The sequence below is a fragment of the Chrysochloris asiatica genome, unplaced genomic scaffold (assembly GCF_000296735.1).
Source record: "Chrysochloris asiatica unplaced genomic scaffold, ChrAsi1.0 scaffold00062, whole genome shotgun sequence".
Taxonomy (NCBI): domain Eukaryota; kingdom Metazoa; phylum Chordata; class Mammalia; order Afrosoricida; family Chrysochloridae; genus Chrysochloris; species Chrysochloris asiatica.
The window spans coordinates 13,735,564-13,744,971 of record NW_006408580.1 but is presented as its reverse complement, the minus strand read 5'-3'; the positions used below and the strand labels follow the sequence as shown (position 1 = coordinate 13,744,971).

The following is a 9,408-nucleotide window of genomic DNA, read 5'->3' as shown; positions in this document are numbered from 1 at the left end:
ACTTTGGACATATTGTCAGGAGGAACCAGTTCCTGGAAAAGGACATCGTGTGAGGTAAAGTGGAGGGTCAGCAACAAAGAGGAAGACCCCAATGAGATGAATTGCCGCATGGCAGCCACAATGGGCTCCGAACTAACAATTGGGAAGACGGAGCAGGACTGGGTAATGTTATGTTCTGTTGTGCATAGAATTGTTATGAGTCAAAACTGACGCAATGACACCTAACAAGTTTTCATAACGGTTATCCATTTAACAACAATGACAAAAAGGACAGGAAAGAAAGAAGAACCTAACCTGTAAAAGGGCATCTCGAGAAGTCAAAGTATTGTGATGAAAGGTGCAGAGACCTGGAGTTAGAAAACCAGAAGGGATTGTTCAACATTTATCAAGCTGAAAGAACTGAAGGAAAATTCAAACCGTGAGTTGCAGTAGTAAATGATTCAATGTGCATGATGTGAGTTGCGCTGCTAACCACAAGGTTTTTTCTCTTTTTTTAATGCCACCAAGTCAGTTCCAACTCATAGCGACCCTGTATAGAGTTTACAAGGAACCTCTGATGGGTTTGAACTGCCAACCTTGCAATAAAGAGTCCAGAGCTTAGCCTCTAAAGCCACACAGTCTTAATCCCAGCAGCCACTCCTCGAGAGAAAGATGAAGCTGTTTGCTCCTCTATAGATTTACATTTTCAGAAACCCTATATAGGGTCACTATGAGTCATAATCAACTTGGTGACAGTGCATTTAAGAGCAAAATATTGAAGGATGCAGGAGGCATAAAAAGAAGATTGAAGGAATGCAAAAAAATATTATTGTACCAAAAAGACCTGGTCGGCATTCAACCATTTCAGGAAGTTGCACATAATCAAGACCCAACAGTATTGCAGGAAGTCATCCAAGATGCAATGAATGTATTGGCAAAAAACACACACACACAAACAACCAAGGTTTCAGGAATTGTTCAAATACCAATTCAGATGTATCAAAAAACAAATGCAACCCTGGAAGTGCCCATTTCTCTACACCAAGAAATTTGGAAGACAGTTGCTTGACCAACCAACTGAAAGAGATCCATATTTGTGCCCATTTAAAAAGAAGGTATTCCAGCAGAAGGTGGAAATTATCCAATAATATCATGTCTCATGCAAGTAAGATTTTGCTGAAGATGACTTTAAAATGGTTGCAGCAATGCATCGACAGGGAACTGCCAGTTCAAGCTGGATTCAGAAGAGACCATAGAATAAGAGGTCTAATTGCTGATGTCAGGTGGATCTTGGCAGAAAGCAAAGAATATCAAAAGCACATTTACTTGTATTTTATTGACTATGCAATGGCATTCAACTATGTGAATCATAACAAACTATGGATAATATTACAAAGAATCAGAGTTCCAGAACACTTCATCGTGCTCATACAAGACCAAGAGGTAGTGCCTCAAACAGAAGACAGGTGTAAAATCAGGAACGGTGTGTGTCAGGGTTGTATATTCTCATCATGCTTATTTGACCTGTGTATTGAACAAATGATCCAAGAAATTAGACTATATGAAGAACAACTCAGCATTGTTGTTGTTGTTAAGTGCCATCGAGTCGGTTCTGACCCATAATGAACCTGGATAGGGTTTCCGAGGAGCAGCTGGTGAGCTTGAACTGCCAACCTTGCAGTTCAGACGGTTTTGCAGTCTGGCGCATTAATCCACAGCGCCACACCAGGATCCAAGAAATTGAACTATATGAAGAACAACTCAGCATTAGGAATGGAGAAAGACTCATTAACAACCTGCCATATGCTTGCTAAAAGCATTAACAACTTTTCTTGCTAAAATCAAAGAAAACTTGAAGCACGCACTGAGGAAGATCAAGGACTACAGCCTTCAGTATGCATTACACATGATAAGCAGAGAAAAGACTGAAGTTGTCAAGGATTTCATTTTACTTGAATCCACAACCAATGTTCATGGAAGCAGCAATCAAGAAATCAAATTATATAGTGCACTGGGCATATCTGCAAAAGATCTCTTTAAAATTATAAAAAGCAAATGTTCACTTTGAGGACTAAGGCAGACCTAATCCAAGCTATGGTATTTCAGTTACTTCATATGCATATGAAAGCTGGACAATGAATAAGGAAGATCAAAGAAGAATCAATGCCTTTGAATTATGGTGTCGACAGAGAATATTGACTTCAGGCATTGAAGGATCAGCACAGGACTGCGAACCACAAGGTTGGCAGTTCAAACCCACCAGCTGCTCCTCAGAAACCCTATACAGGGTTGCTATAAGGCAGAACTGACTCGAAGGCACTTACCAACAACATCAGAAGACAGAAAAATCTGTCTTGGAAGAAGTATAGCCAGAATGTTCCTTGGAAGTAAGGATGGTGAGACTTTGTCTAACATACTTTGGACATGTTGTCAGAAGGGACCAGTCCCTGGAGAAGGACATCTGCTTAATAAAGTAGGGGGAGAGTGACAAAGAAGACATCCCTCAGTGAGATGGATTGGCGCAGCAATGGGCTAAAACACAACAACAGTTGTGAGGATGGTATCAGACTGGGCAGTGTTTTGTTGTACACAGGGTTGCTATGAGTCAGAACCAACATGAGAGCATTTAACAACATCCATTTGTGTCCAATGTAATCGCAAGAGTCCTTAAAAGTGAAAATGGGAGGCAAGAGCGTCAAAGTCAAAGTGAGGCAGTGTGAGGATTATAGCAGTCATTACTGGCTTTGAAGATGGAGGAAGAAGCCACAAGGCAAGGAATGTGTCTTGTATATAATAGGTGCTCAGTAATACTGTTATTTTGGAGAAGGACATCATGCTTGGTAAAGTAGAGGGTCAGCAAAAAGGACCTTCAGCGAGATGGATTGACACAGGGCTGCAACAAAGGGCTCAAACATAGCAATACTTGTGAGGATAATGCAGGATCAGGTAGTGTTTTGTTCTGTTATTCATAGGGTTGCTATGAGTGGAAACTGACTTGAAAGCATCTAATAACAACATCCCATTTATTGCCTAATCTCTGGGCTCATACCCCACCACCATAATAAATGCTCTGCCTACCACCTGCCCAGGGGATGCCCTTCTTCCAATGACATCTCTATTGCTTGCTCTCACTCAGCAGCCCCTTCTCCTTTGTGAATCAAAATCAAGACATTTGCAGGCAGAACACAAAGATCTGATCTAATAAATTGCATTTTCCAAGAGAAAACCGATACTCGGGTTGAGAAATTCCAGGCACTTGGTTTAGTAACAAAGTCCAGCTTGATCCAGGCTAACAGATGATATCTTCAACTCTTCTTTTTAATCCCGTTCTGTTTTATGCCCCTCATGGTATTTCTTTCCTTTCTGTGTCTCAGCTTCTTGGTCCTTGAGAAGCAAAGCCTCCGGGTTCCCATCCAGGACCCATCCCAGGCACCATCTGACCCTCAGAACTTGTCCCATGTTCCCAGGCAACTGCATGCATGAGTGCTCTCCAGTACACTTAAGGACACAGCTCGACATACAAAGCAGAAAACCACAGGCTGACCAGCCGTGGAACTTCACGCAAGCTACTTGGCATCTGTGCACCTCAATCTCCTCTCTATAAAACAGGGTCATTGTGAGGTTAAAGGGGAGAATCAGTTTGGGAAAAAAAAGTTTAAGTCCTTTCTATTCAGTGTGATCCTGGGACAAACAGCAGCATCATTACCTGGTTACTCCTTGGGAATGCAGCTTCTCAAGTCACGCCCAGTCCTCCTCCCTCCTCTGGGGCTCACCGGCAGCGTTCTGTCCCAGGAGATTTGTGCGCACATTAGTTTGACAAACCCTGCTGTCTGACTCAGATTGCAATCATTATTCCCTCATCCTGGGATATAGTCCAGGGTAGTATTTTGGAACCAATCCCTCCACCCTTGTAGAAGTTTCCCTCAATTGTCCCACCTTGGAGTCCCCGCACTTCACTCTCTTGACCTTTTTACCTCTCCCTCCCAGTCATACCTTGTCTTTTCTAGTTTCTTCCCTCTCTTCTTTTCTCTAGCCCCTTTGTTCTTAAGTGCTTCAGAGTTGATTTTCAACTCATAGCTACTCTACAAGACAGACTAGAACTATCCATTGGGTTTTCAAAGCTGTGATCTTTATTAGAGCAGATCTTTCTCCCACAGAGCTGCCAGATAAGTTCAAGTTAGCAGTCAAGTGCTTACCTGTTGAGCCACCAGGGCTCCTTCCAATCCCCTTATCCCTGAGCTATTCTCCCTACCAGATTCATTACTTCCTCTCCTTAGACAAGCACGCAGTTCCACCATTGCCACAAAGTCCATCCCAACTCATAAGGACCTTATTGGAACTAACAGCCTGATAGGATTTCCAAGGCTATAACATTTACTGTTGAAAATACCTGGCTTGGGTCAGATGCACTTTAGTCCTCAAACTGACATGTTTGCTCTTGAACACTTTAAGGAGGTCTTGTGCAACAGATGTGTCTAATGTAATACGTCATTTGATTTCTTGACTGCTGCTTCCATGAGTGTTGGTGGTGGATCCAAACAAAATGAAGTCTTTGTTCATTTCAATCTTTTCTCCATTTATCTTGATGTTATTGATTACTCCAGTGGTGAGGATTTTTGTTTTCTTTACATTGTGGTACAACCCTTAGTGAAGGCTGTTGGTCTTTGATCTTCACCAGTATTTTAAGTCCTGTTTGCTTTCAAAAAGCAATGTTGTATCATCTGCATACTGCAGGTTGTTAATGAGTCTTCCTCCAATCCTGATGCCACGTTCTTCTTCATCTACTCCAGCTTCTCGTGGATTGGCACAGTGGCAGCAGCAATTGGCACAAGCAGCTATTGTGATGATGGTGTAGGACGAGGAGGTGTTTTGTTCTGTTGTGCAAAGGATCTCTATGGGTCAGAACCAACTCGATGACACCTAACAATAATAAGCAGACTGCTACATCTTTCTCCTATGAAGAGGCTGATAGGGTCGAACTGCTGACCTTTTTTGGTTAACAGCCAAGCACTTAATCACTGTGCAAGCAGAGCTCCTTGTCACAGTCAGCATTGCCCAAACCCACAGTTTCTACTGCCTTAGAGGAAAGGAGAGTTCAGGGGGCATACTTGACAATATCTGTGCACTTGAAGACTGCTACTCACCACAACTTCATGGCCAAGGGCCACTGCACCCCTCCTCTAGGGTGTAAAGGGGCCCAGCCAATGTGTCTTTCAACTGTGATTCCAGGTCTCACTGGGTGCTGAGTTGCCCCCATTACATATGCCTGATGTGTGATACATTTCCTGCAATTATGGTGATACCTTCTGTGTATATGTTAAATGACATAGCAGTTAATTATTTGTGGGTAAACAAGGGATGCCTCTTTGCCCCAGGAGAGACTGAAAAGCGCCTGGGTGAAAGAATCACAGGATCAACAAGAACAGGAGGGGCGAGTCAGAGGAAAAGTCATTCCTCCCCAGGTTGCTTCTCAGGGAGGGTGGGAGGATGGATGAGCTGAGACAAAAGCAAAGGCAAAAAAACCCTTGGAGCAAGAGCTGACTGTGCTTAAGAGTCCAAACCAAGGTGTGGAGACAATGGATGGTCTCCAAAGACTGGCAGCAATGCCCCTCCCACCCCAAACACCAGCTAGTCCACTCATAGCCTCTGCCTTCCTTGGGAGTCTTTGGGGTAACACATACCCAGAGCCTACTAATTGTCTCAAATATCTGTCCCCCTATGTGTGGCGCTATGGATAAATGCGCCAGACTGCAAATCCGTTTGAACTGCAAGGTCGGTGGTTCAAGCTCACCAGCTGCTACTCCGAAACCCTATATAGGGTTGCTATGGGTCGGAAGCGACTCGATGGCACTTAACAACAACAACAACATTTTCTCTTAGACATAAACCCAAAAAAGCAAGCCAGTTGCTATTGAATGAATTCCAACTTGTGGCAACCCCATGTATTACAGAGTATCACTGTTCCTCTAAGGAGCTCTGGTAGAGTAGTGGTTACGAATCTGGCTGCCAACCTCAGGGTCAGGCAGTTCGAAACTACCAGCTGCTCTGTGGAGAAAGATGAGCCTTTCTGCTCCCGTAAATATTTACAACCTCAGAAACCCTGTACAGGGTCACTATGAATTGGAACTGACTCCACGGCATGTAACAACAACAACAACAACAACAACTGTTCCTCTGGGTTTCTTGCTGTGATCTTTATGGATGCAGATCATCATCTTCCATGGAACCACTGGATGGGTTCAAACCACCAACCTTTAGGTTATAATCAAGCGTACCCAGTATTTAGCTAGATGCCAGTGAAGACTACATTTCCCAGTCTCAGCTTGCAGCTAGTTCTAGCCATATAACCAATAAGATGTAAGCAGAAGCTTCTTCTGGAATGTGTTTTGGAAGTAAGTGGTTACATCCCTCTTTGTTCGTTCCTCCTCCTTACGAGCTAAACTGAGGATGTAATGGTGAGTTTGAGCAGCCATCTCGGACCCTAAGGCAACCTTGGGAATGGAGGCCATGTTGCACAGAGCAACAAGATATAAAGAGCCTGAATCCCTTACACTATGGATCCATCTTGCCAGCCCTGGACATCTAACTTCTGGACTTTGATGTGAAAAATAAATATCTAGCTAACTTTGGAGTTTTTGTTACTCAGAGTAAAACCAAAACCTAATTGTTATAAATATAAAGCATGGTGTCTTCATTCCCCAGGGATGAGAATTTGCATGGAGGAGAGTTACTAGGATGTGGTGTCAAGATCAACACTTGAGATGAAGGGGGTGGGGGGGACAGTGGAAATAAGGTAGCAGCTGAACTACAGTGCAGTTGAAACAAGGCCCCCAGTGGATCCCACAGGGAGTTCCAGTACATGCCACCCATCAAAGTTCTTCTAAATTGAATCACGCAGGGTGGGGGGAGACTTTGGACTTCTCAGGGCTTTTGGTTTTCTCATCTATAAAATGAGTTTTCTACTACTCTCGCTCTTACAGTAAGGATAAGAGATAATGTGCATGCAGAGCCCAGGAGATAAGCAACTAAAAGAACCAGCCTGGGGAAGACTCCAAAACGTTGTCTTCTCCTCCATGTCCTCTGAGGGACCATGTCTATGTCTCAACTAATCAGCCTATCTATAAATCATACAAGACAAGCAGGAGACCATCACTTCTCTATAATCTACTCTAACATAGACACCTTCTCCAACTGAGAGAATTCACAATCTCCTCCTTAGATGTTCCCTCAATACTCTATTCTTAACAACAACATAGTACATTGAAACCTTGGCTGTTTTTCTGTCATCGTTTCCTCGGGCTCTGAGCTCTGGAACCACTCCTGTAACCTCATTTCCCAGCACAATGCCTGTTGTTGTTGTTGTTGTTGTTGTTAAGTGCCATCGAGTCGATTACAACCCATAGCAACCCTGTATAGGGTTTCCAAAAAGCAGTTGGTGAGCTTGAACCACTGACCTTGTAGTTCAAACGACTTTGCAGTCGGACACATTAGCCCACAGCACATAGAAAATCCCCAATGTGCGATTATTAAGTAAATGAATTTCATTAAAAGGGTGAAATCCCCATGATTCTAAGAGAACAAAGACATGGCTTAGAGGCCCACTTTGACCATCTCTTATTTATGTTGTTGTTGTTAAGTGCCGTCAAGTCAGTTCTGATCTATAGCAACCCTGTATAGGGTTTCTAAGAAGTGACTAGGGGGTTTGAACTGCTGACCTGTGATTAGCAGTCCAGTTGTTATCCTACAGCACCACAAAAGGACTCTTTATCCTACAGTCCAGTGCTTAGTCTATAGTGCCATAGCAGAACTGTCTTATTCAGAGCCTTGGTTATAAGCCTCCTGGTAACACAATTTTCTCATCCATATAAGAGGAATAATAATGATGACAAACAGGGCTGTTGTGATGATGAAATAGTATATTAATCTTAAAACTGTAAGGCATGACATAACCCCATTGCCAGCAAGTTGATTCAGACTCACCAAGACCTTATAGAACCCAAGGCCGTTCTAAGGCTATAGGATAAACTGACCGCCATATCTTTCTCCCACACAGTGACTGATGGACTTTCTGATGAGCAGTTGAGCACCTTAACCACTGCACCACTATGCCTTAAACATGTTCCCCTATGCTTCATGGGGCTTAAAAAAAAGTTTGTGAAATTTTCCCATTATCTTTTTTTTGCAGTTAGGAAACACTTCCAATTTTTATTCATAATATTGGTAATCAAAATTGCAAAGGAAGATTTACAGAGCCACATATCAATAACAGAATAAGATGGAAACAGAATATTGCAAAGTCATCTGGAAGAGTTTCCAAGGAGCACACACTGGGCTAGACATCTAGGGCTAAACTGTGGTTCCACAACCGGTTATAGTCATTCTTGCATTTTCTCAATAAGTTCTTCCTTATATTTGCCTTTCTCTTTTCCAACTTGTCGAGATTTGGCTTTGTGTTCAAGAATTTTTACCCGATCTTTGTCCAGTTTGAGTCTGATAATAATCACCTTGCTCGGGTGAATGCCCACATGGACAGTTGTCCCATTAGCCTTCTCACGCTGCTCCCTCATGTAATTGACATACTTCTTTCTGTACACCTGGACTACCTTGCCAATCTGCTGACCTTTGCAGTGTCCTCGAACCACCTGGACCCCGTCGTCCTTGAGGATGGGCATGCAGCGCACGTTATACTTCTGCCGCAGCTCCTTGGACAGCGGGGACGACATGATCTTCCTGCGTACGTGCGAGGGAGCATTGTAGTGGCGTTTGTGGTTCTTGCTGCGGTCCGAGATCACAAAAGGGTTGAACTTCATGGTGACAGTCGGGCGTCAGGCAGCCTCGGAAGCTCGGCGCACAAAGTTCCATTATCTTTTAATTCTATTTTTCCACAAACTTTTTGAAGCCTCCTCATATCATTGGAAACGTGAACTGTAAGTCTGTGACTCTGAGCGTTTTTATAAGCATGTGACACTCTAGTGCTACAAAATTACACATCCACCAAAGTGTAAGGCCAGGGATAAATTGCCACATGCCCAGGGTAGCCCTAATGCCAGCTTCTCTTGCCTAGTGCCACACAAGTCACTATGTAAAAGCTCTCTGGTGGCCTCCAATCCTAGAAAGACAGATGTTAAGGGACAGCTAAGACAAAGCTGTTAAATGTGGAAACCTAGTCATTTCATGCCATGCATGCAATAGTGAGCCCCCTCCTCACTCCCCTTCCTCCACGCATATCTAAGCAAGGACTCTTTTAGAAGAGGGTCGTAAGTGACAGTCAATCGCCTGGGGTTAGCTACGGATACCATAGTATGCTCAGGTGAGGAACCCCAACATAAATCTTGAGACTAGCCATGATACCCCGATACCAGTCTGACCTTCTGGAGGAGAAATTCAGATCCCGAGTTGAAGCTCTGGGGACATAGAAAATTTCCACAT

The 9,408-nt window shown here is 43.5% G+C and overlaps 1 pseudogene; it reads right to left on the bottom strand.

Annotated features, from left to right (window-relative positions):
* Window positions 1–8,354: 8,354 nt before the first annotated feature.
* On the bottom strand, window positions 8,355–8,789 carry LOC102821810 (annotated as a pseudogene).
* Window positions 8,790–9,408: the final 619 nt, after the last annotated feature.